Below are 23,929 nucleotides of genomic sequence, written 5' to 3'. Positions count from 1 at the left end.
GAGGGAAAGCAGGTTGTGTCCCATCTGCCACTGTGTGCTGGATCGATTTTTTTTTTCTTGCTCCTTCCCCACCTACCTGCTGGTAGATCACAGAATCGTATAGGTTGGAAAAGACCTTTAAGATCATCAAGTCCAACCATTAACCTAACACTACCAAGACCACCACTATACCATGTCCATAAGCATCTCATCCAAACGTCTTTTAAATACTTCCAGGGATGGTGACTCAACCACTTCCCTGGGCAGCCTGTTCCAGTGCTTGATAAGCCTTTCAGTGAAGTAAAATTTCCTAATATCCAGTCTAAACCTCCCCTGGCACAACTTGAGGCCATTTCCTCTCATCCTATCACTTGTTCCCTGGGAGAAGAGACCGACCCCCACCTCGCTACAACCTCCTTTCAGGTAGTTGTAGAGAGCAATAAGGTCTCCCCTCAGCCTCCTTTTCTCCAGGCTAAACAATCCCAGTTCCCTCAGCCGCTCCTCAAGACTTGTGCTCCAGACCCTTCACCAGCTTCGTTGCCCTTCTCTGGACACGCTCCAGCACCTCAATGTCCCTCTTGTAGTGAGGGGCCCAAAACTGAACACAGTATTCGAGGTGCGGCCTCACCAGTGCCGAGTACAGGGGGATGATTACTTCCCTAGTCCTGCTGGCCACACTATTTCTGATACAAGCCAGGATGCCATTGGCTTTCTTGGCCACCAACCGAGGTTGCTGCGGTTGATGATCATATCACATCAGTAGTCCAGACAACTTCACACCACATGCACCTGAGCAGGAGATGAACCTTTTCCATCCAGAGACACCAGCCTTGCTGCTGACCCTCCATGGCTTCACCACCTCCTGTAACAGCGGGGCTCTGGCAGAAAGCTTTCACCTTTCCGTTAATGAGGAGCAAAGCAACATGCTAATTGAGCATACCTAGTGCTTTGAGGTCTGCATTGGGCTGCCTACTGCACAGCAGGTAGAATTTGAGGTGTTGGTTATCATGTGTGAAGCTGTAAACAGCCATCAGACAACTGCTCAGCCCAGGTCTGGGTAGTGGGGGAAAAAGTATTTTCCTGTCACAAGACACAGTAAATCCAAACCTGTGAACCCCTAAAACATCTCCCTCCCTTCTCCAGTAAATCCAAGCCTGGTCTGATGTATCCAAGCGACTGTCCTTCTCCCTGCACTTTCTTGCCATAGCTGCAGAGTGGATTCTCACTGTTGTACAAAAAAACGGAATTGCAACTCCCAACATTCTTCATGAGGGCAACAAACTGTAGACCACAGCAGGGAGCAAGTTTTTCAAACAAACGGGAACATGATGACCTTCAGGGTATGATTAAGGAAAGCTGATCCTTATGGCAGCGGGTCTGCACTAGATGACCTTTTGAGGTGCCTTCCAGCACTCTTTCCTATAACTCTGCTTGCAAAGCCCCATTTATTAGACAGCATTTGTGGCAAAGGCAGAGCTTGCTTTCCTAGGTGGTACATGCAATATATTGGCCTGCTAACTTAATTTGTTACCTATGTAAGGTTATCTATGTTATCTGGTCACTAGCACACAATTCAGATTAGTTGCCAACAGCATTTAAATTTTTATTCACAAGGTTAGCATTGATAAATCACATTAAAAAATGACACTATTATTAGCTGGTAGCTAACAACTAAGGAAGTGTCTGAGAAACTGCTTTCCAACGTTTCCCTTTTGCTGCCGTGCAAAGCAACCTACTGTACAAGGGATGGTTGCTAATGATTATATGAGAAATAAACATGCTATGGAAAACTCCAGATTTACATGATTTGTTTTCTGCATAAAAATCCATGGAAAAATGTGTTCACAATATATCTGCTCCTGATATTTGGAGGGGGAGGGGGAGGTGTCTCATGAAATTAATCTTTTCTTTTAATAATCAGTCATCAGTATTTCTTAGGGAACATTTTCAGGCCCCAGAGGCTGTCAAAGCCACTGACTGTTTCAAAATCAGCCATATCTCTTTTGACAGTCTGAAAACAGATTATCACATCCCGTATTTTTTTTTTTTCAGGCCACATCCTTCTCTGCAATCAAAGTCCCAGCCAGCCAGATGTTTGAACATCTAGTCTGAAAAAGACTTTGCTCTTGCAGAAAGAGGCAACTAGGAGGAAGGAGCAAAAGGGCAGGGAGAAAACATCATACTCAAGTGTTTAACCACAGTGTATTTAAACAGTAATTTGCTCTCGGTTACAAAATTAACAAACAATCCTTTCCTTGAAAATACATTTGTGTTTTTGTCAGAGTGTTATTTCAGGTTACTTCATGGATTTTTTGACTCACAGAGAGTTCACTTTATGCTGCCTTATAAAAAAAAAAAAAACAGAGTCCAAATTATCTTCTAGATGTTAAAATGGCATTGTCTTGTGAGAGAATTCATGACCACTACGACAATCTCCATTCATGTCTCCAAGCTCCTGAATTACTTAAACCTGTCTGTAAAGCACCCTAACATATTCTAAGTGGAGTGGTTACATCTATGAAGAATGTCATAAATTGGTGTTAATAATACCTAATAAATGACTTATTAACACATCTGGAATGGAGGAGCCAAAGGGCCTGATGTCCCATAAACAACCACATATTCTTTAGAAATCATGGTAACCATTTCAATCTTGGAAACAATTAGTTTTGGTTATGTACTGAGTACACTGCTCATGCTAATATGAGCTATCTTTAACATTCCTTACATTTACATTGCCAACAAACGTACTAGGTTCTTTATAGAACAAAAGTTGTAATCCTTGCCTTGGCAGGCTTACAGTTTTCAGAGACGAGAAGAGTGAGAGTGGAAAGACAGCAGGAAAGAAACGGGTTAGTCTGTGTCTCCCAAGCTATAGGTTACTAAACATCGTGCATACATTACTAAACACATTTGTGTGCAATGCAATTACTTGAGTGCATTTTCTTGAGGTGCCACTCATAGCCTCACACGTAGGAAGGTCTGTTCACATCAGTGCTGCATCCCACAAGTTACAGGAAAAATGGAAGATCCTTTAGGGATGGTCCAAACAGGATACGAAGGGCTCCATGAGTAATTATCTCCTCCCATAACCATGGAAAACTGAGATAAAACACACTCATTTAGCCATAATGCTGCTTTCATAAACTTACTGAAGTAGAAGAGAACAACAACAACAAAAAAGATAATAAAAGAACAGAAACTAGTCAGGACTTTTCTTGATGCTAAACAAGACCTCCTTTTAATAATGTTTGCTTTATATGGCTCTGGGGGCTATGATGCTTTTGGCAAAATCTTATTTGAGTTGCTAAAGCATAATCTCACTGCCCAGACTGAGCTTTTCATTTATTCTGAGAATTTAAACCATTTTGGCCATTCTAAGACAATACATTCCATGGCACCTGTATTTTCTGTCATAAATTCTGTGCATATTATACAGAATTTTTGACATGTAAACATACATAGGTAGATGTAATAGTCTACTTTTTTATATGTATACTTGCATATAACATATAGTACGTAATATATTTTATGTATATATATTCCGATATGTAGTATACTGTACTATACCCTTTTCCCTTAACACATTGCAAAACTCATTGTACTGCCTAAACAAGTAACAACAGATAATGTTTATTATGCATCTCGGGCTTGACACATAACTATGTTTTTCCCCTTTTACACCTATTTGATTAAATTGAGAGTGCCACACAATTCTAAAATTGGAAAACCCAAACAATGAACTATACCAATAGCTGTACTGTAGCATGACTCTCTAACATCTAACCCCAATATCTTAAAAGCACTTTACAGACTTGATCTGCATATTTATCTGTTTCCCTTTCAATCTGGAAAAGTGGAGTAACTGTTGAAAATTTTCTGTTAATTGCCCTCAAACATCTGTTGAAGAACTCTGAGAAAATATGAAATCAAAAGGGTATCTTTAATAGATGGTTTTTCTTTTTGTCCCTTTCATATACACATTCATAAGCATATACTAATATATCAACCCCTAAAAACCAAAAGACAACTTCAAATTACTTTGAGTGGAAACTGAATTTATTCCTGAAGGCACAAACCTGCAGATGCCCAACTCTACTGCCTACACTGAAAACGAATGTCTACAGAATGAAAATGCCTACACTGCTCAGCAATAGCGAAAACATCCCTGTATTGTCAACGCTGTTTTCAGCACAAATCCAAAACATACCCCCATACTAGCTACTATAAAGAAAATTAACTCTACTCCAGCCAAAACCAGCACAGAAGCTAACATAAAGGTTTCCAAATGAGAAGGAAAAAAGAAAATACTCTTCACACAATAAAAATAAATAATAAGATGCAAGAACACACACACACACAGAGGAAACCTGTCTTGGTACTACAGTAAGGAATCATTTGAACTTATGTTTCTGGTTGGTTTTCATCGCACCAGAACCCTATCAACAAAATGATAACCATGTATTACAGACTGCCTTCTTACTGTTAACACACACTTAATCCTGCCAACGCCAGTTCTAGAGAAAACATTATCAGTGTGCAACCATAAATGAACAAAATTACCATCTGCACACTGAAGAACAGAATTGCAAACATAATTATATCTCTTACATGTTGTAAGTACACAGTTGTTTTAAATTTGGACTTATAACCTGTTTTTCAAATAACAGCTTCAGTCTGCTTCCAAGTCACCAAGGTAATGACTGTAATAAGTAGCTATACCTCCTAATCAGTGAATGTCACAATAAGCATAGTACATCTATCTATCTAATCTTTTTTGGCCACGTTATTATGGTTTATGAGCAGTTTTACCACCCATATGTTATCCTGTCATGTTCTTCTAAAAGCTGGTTATTAGGATTAACTGGAGAAAGTGAAATATGAATGCCTGTATAAATTGCAGAGCTGACTGCTGCTAAAAGCAAGGCATCCTAGGTCAGAGGAAGATGTGTCATGCATTGCAGGGCATGCTGCTTATTTTGGTGGGAAAGCCACAGAATTTACTTTGGCCTCTGTGAGGCTTTCTGACTCATTGCCACAGTTGGCTTCATATGGAAAACAATAGCTGACCCTCTGTCCTGGTTTCAGCTGGGATAGAGTTAATTTTCTTCCTAGTAGCTGGTATAGTGCTGTGTTTTGGATTTAAGATGAGAATAATGTTGATAACACACTGATGTTTTAGTTGTTGCTGAGCAGTGCTTACACTAAGTCAAGGACTTTTCAGCTTCTCATACTGCCCTGCCAGTGAGGAGGCTGGAGGTGCACAAGAAGCTGGGAGGGGACACAGCCAGGACAGCCGACCCAAACTGGCCAAAGGGATATTCCATACCATATGATGTCATGCTGAACAAAAAACTGGGGGGGTTGGCCGGGCGGGCACGGCCACTGCTCAGGAACTGGCTGGGCATCAGTCAGCAGGTGGTGAACAATTGCATCATGCATCACTCGTTTTGTATATTCTTTTATCATCATTATTATTTTCCTTTCCTTTTCTGTCCTCTTAAATTGTCTTTATCTCAACCCACGAGTTTTACCTTTTTTCCAGTTCTCTGCCCCATCCCACTGGGGGGGAGCAAGCAAACGGCTGTGTGGTGTTTAGCTGCCTGCCGGGGTAAACCATGACACCCTCATATACTTCTACTGCACTAATATGTACCATAGATGACTGTACAAAACAGTAGAATCATCCTTCTTCTCCCCAATTTTAAAGCCAGATGCTGTAGTGACCATGTTATTCATCACATTAAGACCAGCGTGCCTTATGAAGAATTACGATATCCCTTTCTGACCTTAACAATACACCAAAATTCAGAGGACTACTTTCATTAGGAAAAAAAGTTCATGATGAAATCAGACGTCCTTAGAGAGATACACAATGGAGTATAACTACAAAACAAAAACAAATTAAAAAAACCCCAACAAAACAACCACATAAACCCCTCAGGGATCTGTGACCCACAACGAATTATGACTTGCATAAGAACCAATACTGTAAGGCTGCTTGGCGCAGGGGGTGGGGGAGAGACAAATGTCATTCTGTGACATATTAGCAGAAGTGCTATATGCAAAAGACAGGAGGCAATTAGTGTCCTTCGCTCAGCACTGAGGAGGCCCCAGCTGGTGTTTGAGGCATTGCACTTGGGGCAAGTGTGGAGAAATTGGAGAAAATCTAGAAGAAAGCAACATATTTAAAAAGAGTTCCTAAAGCTCTGACCAGGAAGGTGGAGACTGAAAGGAGGGGTTTCCTATTCTTGATAAATAGGAGAGTTTTTCCCAGAGGAAAATGTTCTTGTAAATGAGGACAGTGCAGTTTTTCTCCGTGTCTGGACAAAAAACTACTGGTTTAACATGCAATTAAAAAAAAAAAATTCTGTGATTCTAATTAGAGGAAAAACCTTTTAACTAAAAGGACCACTAAGCATGGAAGCAGACTACTGCATGCAATCCACTTTGCTGCAGATTTTTAGGGAAAAAATCCCGTAAGAGATAACATAACTATAAATAATTCTCCATCCTAGTGAAACTAGGTGACCTTTAGAGATACCTTCTAGCAGAAGCAGTGTAACAATTGTGATTGTCTGCACAGCAGAGGGGAAGAGATGAGCCCCCTCCCTCTGTAGCATGGCTTCCCGCCTCAGCTGAAGAAGAAAAAAAAACAGGGCTGCATGACAAGGCTGAATGACAAAATTTTCATCTTTCTGAATGCAGGAAGAGTCAAACAATATACTTTCTTCACAAGTCTCTTTGTCAGCACATCATCCAAAAGCCCTCTGCTGTTTCTTAGAGCCATCTTCCTGGTGTTTCTGTAGCTACCTCTGGCCCTCCCTGCTGCCTTTCCCCACCACTCTCTGCCCTGGCCTTCCAAACCTTCTCAAACCTTTGCATGGACAACAGCTCCTTGTGAAGTGTGGGGAGCAGTCTGCTGCTCTAGAAGAAGCCTGGAGGTCATGATAAATAAAGAAGGTGAATGAACTCTTGACGCCTATCCTGACAGCAAGGCTGAGATCTACCCATGGTATACTATGATGTATTTATCAGTAAAGCACTAGCTAAGACATTTCTGTGATACCTCTTGCTACGTTATTAGAACGGCAATTTCAGTATTGGAAGTTCACACACTTGTCCAGGGTGGACTCTTCTTTGTTCCCAAGTTTCAGTATGCTTCCTTTCTAACATGCACATCTTTAAATGTCTCTTCTGCTACTGTAGAAGGGTTCCTTCAAAAGAACATGAAACTTATAAACTGAGATGAGACCTTTTTTGTAGCTGCCTCTGAGGCATTCAGGAAAAGGTCTTTGGCCAAAATTGCCCATGTCCAGTTCCAGGGAGTTTCATTCTGCACATGATCAGCAGCATTGCACCAGAGACACGAAGCTAGCGTGGTGAGCTGTAGACAGAACAGCATCCATACCAGTACTTTGATGACCTTATACATTGAGTGAGCCCGCAGCTGGCTGCTAAAGCTAACGGGATGCCAGCTGATGATGCACAGCAGAGGCGCTGTGTGCTCACAGCGCTATCCTTACTAATGAGGTAGGCTGCTGTGCTCTGGAATAGCTGCAGTTTCTATGGAGCTTTTATCTTCAGCTTCAGTGAGTTACAATAATCCAGCCTGGTTGTGCAGAACGTGTTCATCACTACTGCTAGATCCCTGCCAAAGAAAAGGAAGCATAGCTTCTTGGACAGCCAGAAGTAGAATAATTAATTTCTGACTATTTCTAGCATCTTGGTATTGAAATACCAGCTAGAGTAGAATACTGCACGGAACTTACAATGCTTTGAAAAATGAAGGTCAAGTGCCTTCCCGGAGAAAAGGGATGACTGCCTCTTCTAGTTCCCTCAAAACACTCACACTAGATACATTTCTATGCTGTGGCTTGGATACAACCTGAGCCAGTTGCTCTTGCTGAGTAATTTAACTGTATCTTGTGATCTACATGTCAAAACCAGTAGGAAGATCAAGTATTGATGTTAATATGATTTAAAAGGTACTTTGCAGTAGCAACAGCTAGAGACACAATTAGGTCTCTGCCTTTGCTACTCATGGAAATATAATGAAAGATTGGTATAAGTAATTACATTACAGTGGTCAAAAATAAAAGAGCTAAGCACTGCATTCTCTTTGGTGTCTGTACTCATTTGTAAGTTTGAAGTAGCAGTTCCTTAATGTCTCAGCCATGATAATATACTGTGGAGACTATATTGCAGATGTACTTTTGGCATTTTCTTATGAAACAAAACTAAATAAAGGCAGCACAAAATGGTACTTTGCAGTATATGCTGGAATAAACACTTCTCTGATACACAACAGCTAAACATTATGGTGTGGATGTACGAGAAGATAGGCAGTGTTTGGTACTCTGCATTAGAAGCTGCTAGTAAAGTAGCACCTCATAGGTGAGGTGACAGCTTAAAATGTTCAATATAAACCATCTTGGTTGGGGGGAAAAAAATCCCAGCCCAGCAAAGTAATCCTTAAGGTGGTCAAAAACCCCCAACGTTCCTCTGAAACAGCCTGCCTTGTTAGTTATTATTAATGCTGTTGAGCAAAGGGAGGTTCGGCAGCAGCTGGAGGTAGCTGCTGGCTTTTTACCCCAACAGGTTGAAGGGAGAGAAGGGAGAACTGGTTTTTCCCAGTGACAGAATCTAGAATACGGGCTGCAGAGTCTAGAGGGCATCTGCTCACAGTGTTAATGACAAAAAGGGATTACCAGGATCTTTTCCCCTCTGGGGTAACGCAATGTAAAAGACAGAGTTGCACATTAAGCGAGAACAACATCTGACCCTCCATGGAGGCCCTAAAACCTGCAGTACTTTCTGCAACAAATAATACCTTGTAATGAAAAGACCTTTGTATTGCAAAGTCAGTGAATGTGCCTGATGGGCACATCTAGGACATGGTACCCATACAGCCAGACATTATCAGAGCATGAGAACTTTCAACCTGAGCAACGTGCCAAAGGGTGCCTCTGCCTTATTCATTCGTGCCTTGCTGGGATAAAAAGGACTTGCCTCACAATGCAGTTTTTCATTCGGAGAAGAGACATGACCTTTTGATTTCTCCATCTATTGTGGCCTGTTGCTTTCTATTACCAGCCGTAACTGCACACCTGGTAGGAAGCTACAAGCAGGTTGGCAAGGTACTGCCCTGCAGAAGATGACTGGACAAAGGTGAGCAGGTCCAGTGTCCATCCCCTTCTCACTCCAGTGGAGCAGCAACTGTGACTTGTAGCCCCCTGCAGGCACAGCCATCGGCACAGAAGCCCCCAAGGAGCAATCTCATTTTAGAGATCCCAGGTATGTCAGGAGAGCACACCTTCTCAGACACCCCTTGGGGCTCCAACACACAGTGGTGGGATGCACACCCGGCCCCTGGGAGTACCCTTCTCCCCATTAGGGGCTTACAAGTGAGCTCAGCCTAATCCAGCCCTACTGGTGACGGTTTACTGGGCATCACTTTGTTCCTTCCTGCCAAAGTTTAAAAGACTTCAGGTTGCTTTCTCAGCCCATGAATCTCATGTAGTATCACCAAGTAGTACTCAGTAAATCCTCAGCTGCTGCTATAAAATGAAATAAAATTACCAATAAGCACTATTCTTAACCACAAAACATGTTACTCACTATACAATATATGCTTCTGTTGTTCTCGGAGGAAAAAATGCCTAATTGCTTACATTATATCTCCCTGGAAATATAACAAAGAAAACAAGCCAGGCCATTGAAGGATGAAAATAACCATCATGGCAACATGTGGTACAGGGGCTGACCCTAAGAGAGAGGTATTTATTCTGAAGAAATGTAAATTATAACAGGAGTTTTGAGAAAAGCTTTGCCAATTAGGGAAATTGTCTGACTTACATTAAGGAAGTCACATTTACCTAAATATTATTTGCTTAAGCTTAACCCATATTGTTCTGTTCCTGCGTGCAGGGGTAGAGAACAGTGGCATACAAGATTGATGGAATCCTGACTTCTTTTTTTTCCCCTATAGCATCCTTTCTGCTGCTCTTTGGGACTATAACTCAGTGTAATACAGAAAGGTAGTTTTCTGAAAAATTATAGCAGCCGTCACTTACCTTTGAACATATGGTCAGTTTGACAAAATCGCTAGCAGCCTTATGGCTTAATACCTGTATATGTATATACCTTGGTTTTGCCTCAATAAGCAATGGTATAAACTCATATCTTTTTTCCTTTCTGCTGACTGCCCATCACTCGCACACGTTTACACAAAGAGGAGCATACAGGGAACAAATAATAATAATAGTAATAATAATAATAATAGTAATAAAAATTGACATTACATTTCTGCAGACGCAATGGGTAGCCATTTCTTAGGAATCCTGTATGTCCTCTGCACGCAAAACCCGCGGACCTGCAGAACAGCTGCTACTTATTAGTAGTCTATAAATCTGCACACTCATAAACGTGTTGGATGTGCTTGGTTAGCTATCAGATATGCAGAAAGGTAATGGTGTGGCACTCATTAGAATTCATGAATGCACTTTTTGTAGTGCTTTTTTTTGTCCCCAGAGGTATATTTAGGCCAAATCAATGGTCTCCAGAAAGTGGCGATGATGCAGTGCACAGCTTGGAAATCCATTCACGAGGGAGGGCGACAAGAAGGATTAATTAGATATTTGTACTTTCTGGGGCCACAGTAGTCATTTTTGTGGAGAGGCACCTGTTACTTGCAAGTATTTACCAGGTTTGACAAAACGGAGCATAACTGGACATGAAGCCTTAAAAATTCATACTTGCAATCGAAAGAGTGAATGTTTAAAGGACACCACAACCATCGTTCTACACCTGCGGTGCGCCATGTGGAAGAATGGTGATGCACTAACATTACTGTTAAAAGGTTCATAGTAATGACTACCTGCTAAATACAATATAATTAGAGAATACTTCCCTATGAATTAAATGCAAATACTTTGATGTGTGACTGAGTGAGCACATTTAGTTACTATTATCACATTAAATACAATTTAAACCCCATTCTCAAGTGCCTGATTTTTCTCCTGAAACGGCAGTCAGGCAGAATACAGTATTTCCACACCAGGGGCAGGGGGGGGACTGGAGCTTGGTGAGGCATGAAAAACCGAATTTCAGCGAGGCAACGGAAGGGACATTGTCGGGCAATTACAGCGCTCCAGTGTTTGCAGTCCGCAAAGGCTGCAATCATCTGCAGCGACAGCGTGGTGTACGACTCCCCCAAGGCAGTGCACTCTAGTTAAATCAATTTGTCAGAAGCGGGGCTGCTCCCTCCCTTCTGCAGAGGAGGCCCACCGGAGCGGAGGACAGCTGGGGCGCACAGCTGTCTCTCTGCAGCAGATCAATTAGAACATCAAAATTCATCTGCTAATTAGCAAGCATGTACAGAGGGGAAGAAACCTCCCTTAAATGAATCATTTCCATGTATTAATGAATTCGGCGACATCCCAAATTTAGAGCCTAGCCCAACGAGAAGAGACACAGGCACGTGAGGCACCGGCTAACACGATGAGACAATTTCATTATCACAAAAGTTGAGTCTGCCGCCGAGATGAAAATAAAACTCACTAAAACTAAAAATTTGCACTTCCAGTATCAGTGAAAGACAACCCACACCTAATAGAACTACTAGTGTCGGACCAGAGTGTAAACAGTGATCACTGTAATGCGGCACTGAGAGTAAATACGAGTGGGACAGGGAAAAATACTAATCCCAGTCAGGCTGACATATTGCTTGCTTTGAAATATGCTGAAAAGTCCCTTGACTTCTGTGATTGAGGACTGGGGCCTCAGGTCAGCAATTTTTATCCTTGCTTTTATTTATTTTTATATTCGACCTTTGCGTTGTTATTAGAATGACACTTACTGTTTATTCACATGTTGCAGTGTTGCTGAGGGCTGTTTTTACAAGAGAACTTGGCCAAAGTCAGCTGCTGACCCAGTGCCGTTTGAAGGCTTAGCAGGACAAGGTCACTAATTTTTTTTTCTGACACTTCTAGTGTGGTTAGCAGAGAGGAAAAAAAAAATAAAAAATTTAGTCATACTACTTTTTGCATCAAAGCTCAGAGCGTAGCTGTCAATTCTTGCATGCGCAGTTCCCAGCCCAGAGAGGAGCCAAGCACATTGATTGGTAATACATAGAAAATTAATTTCTTCAGCTGGGAAGCGCACCACCAGCCTCTCTACTTACTTCCAGCGCCTGAGCCATCACAGCCTAATCACAAAAGCTCTTCTCCGGATACTGAGCACAAACCCTTTGTTCTTAGAAGTTTGTCTGAGAATGCTTGTACGATGGTTATCTTGTCAGAAATGATTAAGAAAAACAGAACATCGTTGTGGAGAGGACTAAGACAAAATGACCTCCCAGAAACAGTAGCATAGTAAGGGAAACTAAAACTGGCATCAACAATGACCCTACTGCTCATTTGAAGCAGTTGACTCACTATAATTCTATCCATTTTCCCAAGGAGTTTATTTTTTAAGGCTCTGTTTTCTTACGACTGTATGTAGATGTGATTTTTAGGCCATTTGGTATCAAATGAGCAACTACAAATCATTATTTTAAAATACATTACTATAACCTGCAGTGTAGAGAAGCCACAACACACAACACCTACTTGGAAACTATATGCTTTAACCTGACATACAGGTGCTGACCGCTTACCTTGTTCTTAGTTGTTTAGTTGCCTCACTGAGATTTTTCCTCTTTTGTTCTTTTAACGGCACTCATTAAAAGTAAAACTGCATTGGATGGCTGAAAACACAAAGCCACACAGCAATGCCAGTACACGAGGAGCTGAATTCTCTAAGGGAAGGCTATGAAATGTTATTGTTAGCTCTGCTGCAGTAAAACAAACTGCCACAGAGAGCCACATCCATTCTCATCTACTGAAGGAGATGAGCTGAAAGTAAGTCACGGAGGAGGTCAGCCAAGATAGTACAGTGCTCCACTTGCCTTGCAATAATGACGAGCATGTATGAAAAATGTTTAATAATATGAGGAACTTTTATCACCGCCCTCACTTCTTTTCAAGTCCTGCATTGGACTTTCATCTTACACTGATCTCCATTAGACCCAATAAAGTCTATGCATGAGAAGGAAGAGTGTGACCCACCAAGTTTTACAGCTCTAAGCTGCCATTTAGTTCTAAATTTCTTTCTTAAGTGAGGACTGCTGAATACGGCAAGCACTGAGCTGTAATATATATAGTCCATTAAAAGCAGTCCAGAGAATGTGACATTCTTCTTATCATATTACCTCAGTTACTGGCAGAATAATATAATTATGATTCACATTGAAGTGGCCTACAGAATGAATTTAATCAAATTTTAATATAAAATATGGCCACTTAGAGCATATTCCATTCAATAGCTTGTTCAGTCAAGACGCTGTGTAGGGAGGGGAAGTGCACAGTCGTCATTCCCAGTAACAAAACAACAATTGCTTTTAAGTCAAATATGGCATCAGGATGTTTAAGCAGACATTAGAGGATGCATTGGTGTCACTGCTATTGTGCTGTACTCTGTAAATAATTTGGCATGGATGACTGCTGTGTCACTTTCAGTCCCTTATGCTTACAATACAAAGACATGGAGAAACTTAGTATTTGAGTGCTCCTAGCAAGGAAACAGTAATTCATTCACTGAGAAAACTCTTCTCCTACCTATATTCATGCAGATCAAGTGGCTGGATTCTGTTCTGAAGGACACCAATGCAAATTCAGAGCATAGTCATTGAAAACACACCAGTCGCTGCAATTCTACACTATTCTGACTGAATTGGTATCTACTGATTTTCTTATAACTAGATGACTTCAAAGTAGAGTGTCCCATTGATTAGATCTTAGGTAACTCCAAATGCAAGGAGATACTGTGTAGGTGTGTAAAATTCTCATCACACAGGTAGTTTTTCAGAGAGGCAGCTTGGGAACTATGGTTGCAAATGTTCAGATATGAAACTAAACGCACAAAAGACACAAAAGATATTAGATGTGAGAGGTACTAGATACAAAAAGCATCTGTGCAGAGGTTTAAGTTCATTACTGTGCACATTTTCTGCAGCACAAACTTGGATTTGCTGCTCTTCAGTTTGATGTTTTTCACTTTTAAGGCTCTAGCAAAGCCCTCAAACTCTGGTAATGCAGGAAGAGCTGTATTGAGTTAAAAATTCAGTGGAGGGTTACCTTTTTGTTTACAGCATCTGAGGGTCCAGACATACAGTTTACAACTATTTGCAACATTTTAACCATTTGACTATGATTTCCAGCTGTTTATGAGATTTTTCTTGAAGGTGGATTAAGTCCATGAATTCCATGGATGTTATTCATAGGTTTTGTTGTTGTTGCTTTATTTTGTTGGGGTTTGGCTTTTTTTGTTTTGTTTTTTTCTGTTATTGTTTGTTTTTTAAAAAACCCTGTCCATCTGCTAATCTCCTAGGGCTCCCACCACATCCCTTACTGCCTCATAGCATCTGTCTCCTTTATCCTTTCCTTACACTAGCTCCCGTTGCACTTTTCCCTTTGCTTTACTCTGTTATTTTAATGTCTTTTTGGTTCCTATCTGCTATGTCTGACCGTCTTTGTTTATTCTCTATTTCCCTCTCACAGCAACCCTATGATCCCACATTCTCACTGTCCTGCCTCTGGTGACATTATCCCCCAGGAGTAACCTTCCTGCCATGTCCACCTCCGACTTCCCACCCCAGTTTTGGCACTACCTCCAGGTCTTTAGTAACATTATTCCTACCTGCACAACTCATCTCTCAGCCTCTTACTTTCCCTCTGTCTCTGCTTTTATTTTCTCTGAAACTCTGTATTTTAAATTACTGTAACCAGCCACAGCTTCGTTACAATTTCCCTTTCCACTATTCCCTCAGAGATTAAGATTATTTCTTTTGAAATTACTCCTTAACTATACTTTCTGAGTGATTTCTCCTTTTCCCTACCACTCTTCTTACCTCTGCTCAGATGGTCATGGGGATATTGGACTCCCCTAGTGACCTTTTCCAAATGCTCTCTAGTCTGGAATTTTGTTCAATTATTTTATTTTAGGTTTATTCAGTGTGACATCCAGTTCTACTTGCATCTCCCCTCCATGTTGCTGTTATCTATGATCCACCAACTCCTTTCCCTTCTTCACAACTAACTGAACTGATTTTTGATGACTGGGTCTTCCACTCCTTCAGTTAGACACTTTATCACCTTCCTATCTTCATTCGGCCAAGAGTACTGATTCAAGTCTTCCACCCTGCCAGATTAATCTTTAATTTTACTTTGTTCCAATTAAGCAACAACATGTTCCCTCTTGCTACCATGATAGCCTTCTCTATCTTCTGGTGTCTGCCAAAATAGAGCATCAACCCCTTCTCCCCGCTCCCTGTCACTAGAAGTCCCAGTGATTTCCAGGTCATGAACGCTGATGACTTTTTGCCCATTATCAGTTTACTCTTGCATTCTTTTGCTTTCTTTGCCCCTGTGCATGTGGCTGCAGATCATCTCTCTCTACCGCTTTTTTCACCCTCAACTCACTTGTTCTTCTGCCTCATTATAAAAGCATGGGAACTGTTTGGATATCCCACTTCCCGCAAGCATTGTTACAAATACTGTTTGAAACTCTCCATTTCCATTTTTGACCTCTTGCAGTCTGGCTTCTACTTCTTGTACAAATTCCTGCCTTCGCTGAAGGCTTTAGTGTCTTCTTTTTGGTCAGGTTTTTTAATAGGTACCCTGGCCATCCAACTGCCTTCTGCAAAGCGAGTCAGAAGCTTTTTCTCCAGCAAGTTTAATGCTTTTTTCCCTGCCCCTCCAATTATTACTTAATAATCCTCACCTTCCCCCCATGATTTTCAGAAAAGATCTGACGTGGGCATGTCTTGTCTTCTTTAACCTTCTGTGTCTTAGTCCCCAGGTAACCTCATCAAGAGATTGGACTACTATGCTGGTATTACTGATTTACCTCTCCCATGCATAGCCATCTCCTTTTCTCCAGTCTGTATTTTGATGTTTCATTCTGACATTTCCCATAATGATTAACAAGTTCAAGAAGAACAGGGATAAAACACAGTAGACCTTCCTGCTATTTCCTTCCTTGGCTCTACCATCCTGCCAATCACACGATCCGCGAATGGGATGCCATCTTCAAGACTACCCTCAGAGTGACTTTTGTTCTCTAGCTATGTCCTAATCTTGCAAATGGGCCTGAGATATGATGTTTCCTATTCATCCTCATTGCCAAAACTTGCATGTTGTGGTCTTTTTGCTAGTTTTAACAGCTCTTGGTGTTTCTCAGTTCATGCAGGAATTCAGGAATTGTGATCTTTTTGTGGTTATGGTAGACAACATCACATGCATCTACTGTCAGAAAACCCTTGTTCAGATCTTTCAGGTTTTACTCCCTATCCCTACCTAAGGGGTGAAAGAGGCAGGCAGGTGAACAGGGAGGGACAGATCCATACACACCTAGAGTGTGGGACATAAGGTCCTGTATCCAATCTAGGGAAGTGAAACGGGGAGGGAAAAAATAGAAAGGCAAAAATAAGGAAGATGTGGAAATAAAGAAAATGACAAGGAATCAAAGAAATGCAAGCAGTTAGAAAGACAAGAATGAATGAAAGCAAGTGTGTGCAATAAAGAGAGAAACAGAGAAAAAGAAAAAAAAAGAAAAAATAAAAAAATAGTGGGGGAAGTCTTCGATACTTAAAAGGATATTTAAAAGAAATTTAAGTAGGTAAGCTGAGTTATAATTTTAGGAAAAGAAATACAACCACCTTATATAATCAGACATCAGCCAAAATCACCTTGTCTTATCAGGAAGTATATAAAATCTAAAATATTTCCAAAGTTTTCATTAATCTTTAACTTATTCTTGAAAACAGGGAAGGAATGGGTTTGGTTTGAGAAGATATTCTAAGTTAATGGTGCAGCTCCACAACCACGGCAACGAAGAGTTGAATTCCTGCTGCTGGGGTCTGACATGAGAGCTGCAAACACAGTACAGCGCTGGGATCGTGATCGATACCAACAGAAGCGCTGTGGTTTCAGTGGTGTGTGGTAGCACAGCTACTTGATGTGTCTGTAACCATGCACGCAAGTTATAGTAGGTCCTCACTTGTCTTAGGATTATTTTCCATTGAATTTAAACTCATAACAGCTTTTTAAACATATCAGCATCGTAAATTAAAAATAAATATTTTCGCCTCAGAGCTAGGCAAATAGCTTAGGTGAAAACAAAACTGTTTTGTTTAAAAACATGTATCCTACCTCTAAACAGAAGATTTTTTTCCAGGTTATTCAAAATAAACAAGGAATCCACTATATTTTAACTGAACAGTGGCTTCAAAAAGAAACTCAAAACTACTATAAATTACTCTAAGCAAAATATTACCTGTTTGAACAGATTTATACACAAATTTTACTTGATTAAAATTATGCTGAATTGTGAATATCTAAACATACTATTCATAATGAAGATATAATTAAATACTGTGATTGTTATCAGAAATACTAAAACAAACAACAGAAATTTCTTGTACAATATTACAATATTAGATAGGTCATCTTCAAAGTTAATGCAGGACATTCAATTCTCAAGATCACTCTCTTCTCAGGGAGAAGATTAATTTTTTTTTGCTTCCTAATCTACACATTTAAAAATAATCTATGGTGTACCTATGGTACTTCCATCTGTTCCAGAAACATGCCCTTTCAGTACTACCTTTTCATTTATCAAGACCATGATGAATATAAAATCAAAAGTATCATAAATTATCACAATCAAGCCAAGCCACTGTATATATTAGCATCTTTCTTTACTCAACTTCTGAAATAATTTGTCTTGCCAAGTGAAATGATGGAAAAGGTAGCAGTGCAGGGGGCAATGCTATGCATGGAAGAAAAATAAATGGAAGGGTCTCTGTTTCACTGACTGCTCAGTATATTTTTCTGTCCAGATCTCTCTAGTAGGTTAATAGCTGGGCTGTCTTAACCATGATAGCCTTGATGACTGTATTGACAAGAAATCATGATCTACAGCAGATCTGCCTTTACAAAATGGCTGGATAAGCCCTTCCATTAACAATACTAATCAGATAAAGTATTGCTAATGGATGACCCTGCATCTGGTTAGCATGAACTGTTATGTTTAGTATGCATATGCTGTATTTCTCATGCAAGATAAAGATGTCACTGCTATAAATTTATACATTATGTTTGGAAAATTGTTTGTAATTTATTCTCTACATCTGCTGCAACTTTGGGAAACAGAGAGCTGGTTCTTTGTTCTTGTCATTAAATCAGATTATTCTCATGCACTGCTAAAGGTTTCAGTGACCCAAACAACAAACAAGGGACCAACATGTAAAGACACACTAGAAATTAATTTATACATTCACTTTTCCTTCCTGGTGTAAAGGAGTTATCTATAAAAATTGTGTCCTGATAATCACATTTCTAGGTAAAACTTATTATGAAACTGGAAGTATAATAGCCATTTGACAGATATGCTGCATAAAACCATAGTGCCCTGAGCGCCAATCCCTTCACGTAGCTATAAAATATTTAAAGTACACAGTGTTTACAGGCAGTTAATAGATAGCAGTGATAAATCCCTTTCAGAAAACAAACTTGTCCTGTGAGCTTTATAGAAATGAGAGAAATCTTAAGAGGTGCGGCATCCACAAAATTCACATGCCAAGAGATCCCCCATGCTCTTCTCCATGAAAAGAATGGCATCTGTGCCAAAGTGTGTATGAAAAAGCTTTTCCTTCAGTCCTGTGATGGGTTTACCACCAGATCAGTGTATGCTATTCACAAAAGCTTTTACAGCATTTGTCTTCAGCCAGAGAAAATCTCCCTTACTGGCAGCACAGATAACAGAACTCGGTTGGCTTTGTTCTCTTTTGCAATGTAACACGCAAAAAGAGAGCAAAACATCACCAATTTATAACAGCAACATTTTATACCTATCTTGCAGAGTCAGTGTAAAGTCAGTTATAGGCTGGACATCAGCAAGAAATTGGAACTGAAGTCACTGACATTGTTTTGATCCTTCCAACTTTAACATTTATTTTATAGAAGAGTGCCTCAGTCCCTGTGGATTGTAGCTAGCTTTCATTTTAAAGCAAAATTTAGGACTCTTCCAATTCGGCCCAGAAAACAGGTTTTTGGCTTCAAGATTGCCAGGTCTACAGTAAAGATACAGAGATGTGTCTTTGTAAAGGCTAACACAAAACCTGAAAGTTGCAAACTGTTAAAAGGACCTATCCAGTTCAAACTTACTCTTTTGCCCCCCAAAGTTTCTTTATTTTTCCTCTACACCAAAAAATCACACGCCACTTTACTAGGTCAAACTAGCAAGATCCTCTTGAAAAGCCAAGCTACAGAGGAAAGCTTAACAGAGTTCCTAAACCCTTATGCCTAAACAAATCCTCAGTTACAAGTTTCTTTTCCTTAATAAGGACCTTGGACACAGAAGGAGGGTTTCTTATCAGCAAGGGGCTTGGCAGGTCAAAAGCTCCCCTCCGCCCATGGGTCTCTCTGTTAGATAGCTTCACAGTTGTGAAGCTTAACGCACTTATGAAAGAACACAAACTGTACCCTAAAATTCTGTTCCTTTGATATTAAGAACCTGAGCTACATGAGCTGGGAAACAAATGTGCATTTATAATAGTAGTGATTTCTAAACATATTTTACTTTGGCCTCCAAAAGTTCTGGAACTTAAGTGACTTATACCCAGTAGGACTAGCAATGCCGAACATTGCACGGCTAACTCATAGCACACACTTGTCGACTCACATGTCATACAGAGAAGCTAAAAGATATTTTCATATCAGATTACTAACAATCACTCTATAAAAAAGAACAGACAATGCAATTTCATCCTTTAAAAGTGGCTTTTGCCATCTACACATCTAAATTTTCACTTTCAATCAATGCAAACCTCATAGTTTTTTTCAAAAGTTATCCCCGCCTCCCCCCAAAGGAATACTGTGCCAAAGCTTTTACAAGGGTTACTTAATTTTTGATTTTATTTTTTATTTTTAGATACAATAAGGTTTGGATGCCCTTTCAGCTTTAAAGCTTTGATCTAAATATTGTCATGCCCCATGTAATTTTGATGTGGTCTAGTGCCACACAGAAACAATGCCTGGGGTTATTTCTGTGTATCTTTTTGCCAAATTATGCAGCCTTCCACCTGTGGATGGAAACAGATGCCAGATACTATCAACTGTAAGTGAACTCTTGTATCTCTTCTCTATAATTCATCTATTTTTCTTTAAACTTTAACCTCTGCTGCTGCCAAATCTGGATTCCCTCAGAGCTGTTCTTGTGCCTGCAGTGAGGTTTGCTCAGCTTGGTCAATCTTCTTATAACACCTGTCAACTTACTGTTATGCTTTACATGCTTTCCTTACCCCTTCACTGTCTTTTTTTTTTTTTTTTTTTTTTTTAAATCAGAATGAAAATCAGGGTCTAAATCCTCAGCTTTACATCTTACAGAATCCAGCCCTACAGGACTATGCCAAAAAGTACAATAAAAATATCTTAACCCAAAACAGTTTGGTTGGCTCCTTTAAGGCCTGGGGCAGATCCAGACAGTACCAGTGTTTGCCCTTAACTTGCTCTGGTACTTTCCAGCCCCATTGCACAACGGGAGGGTGGATAAAGCAAGAAAGAGGAGAGTTTTGGTAAAAGGAGAAATTGAGCTGCCAATTCCTACAGGTTTTGGAGTTTTAAGGACTTTTTTCCTCCTTAAAAGATATATAACAAAGTAATGAACCCTTTACAAATGAGCCAAATTTCTCTTCCCTGTCTTTATGAAGAACATCAAACACCACAGACTGGAGGAAAGCCAAAAGGGCAGCTGCAGCTCGGCGGCAGCTCAGCAATTCTTGCCTGGGCTTCTGCCTGAGCACTGAGCCCAGGAGGACCACACTGCAGAGGACCAAGTGGTCCAGACTTTCTACAGGGTGATGGACAGAATTAGCTACAACACGCTGACTGCTGCAAGTATGCTCTTCCATGAATGCTCTTCAACGCTGAGGTCATATGTACAGAAAACTTTTTCATATGTGTTTTGGGGGTCTTATTGACAGTGTATATGTTTTTGTAGTGGGTAGGAAAGCATACAGTTGAAGAAGTGCCTCTCACAACTTGTAGGTATCCTCTGCCCATTACTTAAAGGCAGGTGCTTTCATTAAAGAGCTGAAAGCAGCATTTGTTTCAATAAATTCATGGTTGTAAATTGTCAGGAATCCCTGCAGCTATTCTTATCATTAAGATGGCATTGCAGTGTTACCGAGCTGCTGCTTAAGCTTTAATAGGTCTGTGACAACCGTGAGAAATTCTCAGCATAGTTCGTGCTGCTCTCCCGGTGTCATAAGCATGTACCCCAGCGTTCAATTACTCAGCTAAAATGCAACAGTCGCCTTATACAATATAATGTAAGAAAAAGGTGCGTTTTCACACAGGAACTCATCTATCCATTTCCTTTCAGGGTGGACTTTAATTTGTTACTCAGTTGTCCTTTTATTTTTATTAGACCTGTTTGCTGTGCTAGCAATTGCAAGATGATTCGAGGTTGGGTTTCTTTTTACTCCAGAAAAAAGGTAGCTTGGTGGTGGTAGTGGCAGAGGGTGAAAGGATCTTTAGGAAAGGGGGATGGTTTGACGTTTTTCTTTGAGGCTGGCAAGTGATTTGGATAACCTGGTGGCTTCAGGCAGCATCACAAAATAAGACAATATAGTCTCAGATAAAGGAAAGGAGGGAGGTCATAAATATCACAGCAGTGCTCCAGTAATGCAGTACAATTAAATCCATGGGCTGCAGCTTCCCTACCTACATTAAGAGTGGTCTGCAACAAATACAAGCCTCTATCGCCTGAGCTGGAAGAATGTTTTCCTGCTCAAGACTGCTGCCAAAGGCTAAGATCAGACATGAGCATATTTCATGAAGATGACAGTTACTTTGAGGGAAACAAAGTCTGTGCTGATGTCCACCCAGGGCAACCCTAGTGATTTCAGTGTATAATTTAGGTAACAGCAACCTCCTATGCATTCCATGCTGAAAAAAAAAACAATGGGGGGAGGGAAATCCCAAACACCAAAAAAACAACGCCACATCTCTTAAAACACCACGTTCTGTCAGAATGAAGCCCAGTCCCAACCTAAGCACCTTTTATGGGTAACCTCTTCCTACAAACCTCCAAAGAAATATGCCACATGTATACATAAAATAAAGAACTATAATGTAAGCATATATGAATGAGCTCTGACCTTTCCTTCTGGCTTGCCCATATGACTAAAATAATGACATATGCTTAAGGTCAGAGGTCTGTAACACATATATGAATGTTGTGCCTGTAGTACTTGCTTTCCAAAGGCAGGCTGCACTGTCATGGATAATTATGATACCTAATGTAGACACATCTCAGATTCATTTACAGTAGTAATTTTTTTTTTTTTGAACGTAAATAGAAATAAGCCTTGATCCAGAACTGTAAGACATCTTCATTATAATGGGAGATCTCTTTGGCAAGACTGACCATTTAAAATTAATTAAAGTGAAAAGCATGATTTTTTTCAAATTAATTTAACTTTTCATTTGCATTTAAATTTGCAGTACATCAGATAATTGTACAAGTGGTCTAGGAAAGCTCCACAGTGATCTTTCAATGCAAAAAGATCTCATTAGAAAAATTTTTGACTATAAGAAATGAAAGGCTATATTCTAGCTACAGACCATGTGATCCATTAGTAGGATGGGGGTAGGGACAGAAGGCATCAACATCACCAGAGAGAAATGTTCTGCTAACTCAGTCTTGCTGGTTTTCTGAAAACAAGGGAGTATATTTTCAGGTCAGTGATTTTCAACTGTTTTCAATTCACAGATCCCTAAATATTTTCCAGCAGAGATGCAGACCTTTGAATAGAAAAAATTAAGCCCAAGGCAAAGTACTTGCTTTTCATCTTTACCTGCCATGGGTTTCTGAGGTACAGTTCAAAGACCACAGGCTGAAAAACATTTTTTAAAAGATATCTCTTTATTGCAATTTAGCTGTTTTGCTTAGGATACTGCCATCCTAGCTTTCCCCAAAAGGAAGGGGGAGAAGAAGAGACACACTACCCATGCTCTGTGGGCAAGATTTCTTGGAACTGAAACCACAGATGTTTACGTTTTCAGATCCTTTCATTTTAGGTATATTTAGGTGCAAATTACATTGCAATCCTGCTTTCTGTAGTTTATCAGCCTTCAGTTATACAGGATTTCTGGGATCAGCCTCAAACTAATACTCTCCTACACTATAGTTTTAGAATTACCAGACATGGGACAAACCTATAAAAGCCCTTTTTTAAAAAAAAAAAAAAAAAAGAAAAAGTCTTTCTTATAGTTGTCTGCAGAATCCTTTCCTTCCCTTAGTTCCAGTGGAGTGAGGGGAGGATCCTTTGCTCCAATAAAGGTTTACACTATGTATAGTCACCTCCATATTTCCTTCGGGAGTATCTCATGCATCCATTTAGCAACAGATATGATTGACCCAAAGGACCCAGCCCAGCATCATGTGGCTTATATGATGAGTCCTCTATGTGACAGATATCCCTTCAGGCACAGATTTGGAAACAAAAGCATCTTTGTGCCCACAAATCATTGAAGCTCTTGGAGCACTTCTTTCAATCCATGTTTTGTACACATGTTGGTTTTGAAGACATGCATCCCCTCTGCTCTTTATAGAGTGTTCTTGGTGCAGGTGTTTAAAGGAAATATTGATTTGAACAGGGTTCTTCCTGGCTGTGTACTTTCTTTTCCCCAGTCCCTTTCCAAATTTTGACTAAGGGTTTGAGCACTAAGCCTCAGCACTAACCCTGGTGTTTGGCAACGGCACATCATGGCCTGTGGTGATACACTGTATTACAGAGAGGAAAGAACAATACAGTCACCATGCACTGGCTGAGGCCCACTCT

At 40.3% G+C, this 23,929-nt stretch overlaps 1 protein-coding gene across 3 annotated transcripts in view; it reads right to left on the bottom strand.

Moving 5' to 3' along the window:
* The window catches only part of LOC142405940 (poly(rC)-binding protein 3-like), a 558,846-nt gene that overhangs the window by 111,974 nt on the left and 422,943 nt on the right, over positions 1-23,929 (bottom strand). The gene's annotated exons all lie outside the window — the stretch shown is intronic.

Source organism: Mycteria americana, chromosome 2, assembly GCF_035582795.1.
Source record: "Mycteria americana isolate JAX WOST 10 ecotype Jacksonville Zoo and Gardens chromosome 2, USCA_MyAme_1.0, whole genome shotgun sequence".
NCBI classification, from domain to species: Eukaryota; Metazoa; Chordata; class Aves; order Ciconiiformes; family Ciconiidae; genus Mycteria; species Mycteria americana.
This window is presented reverse-complemented; position numbering and strand designations above follow the sequence as displayed.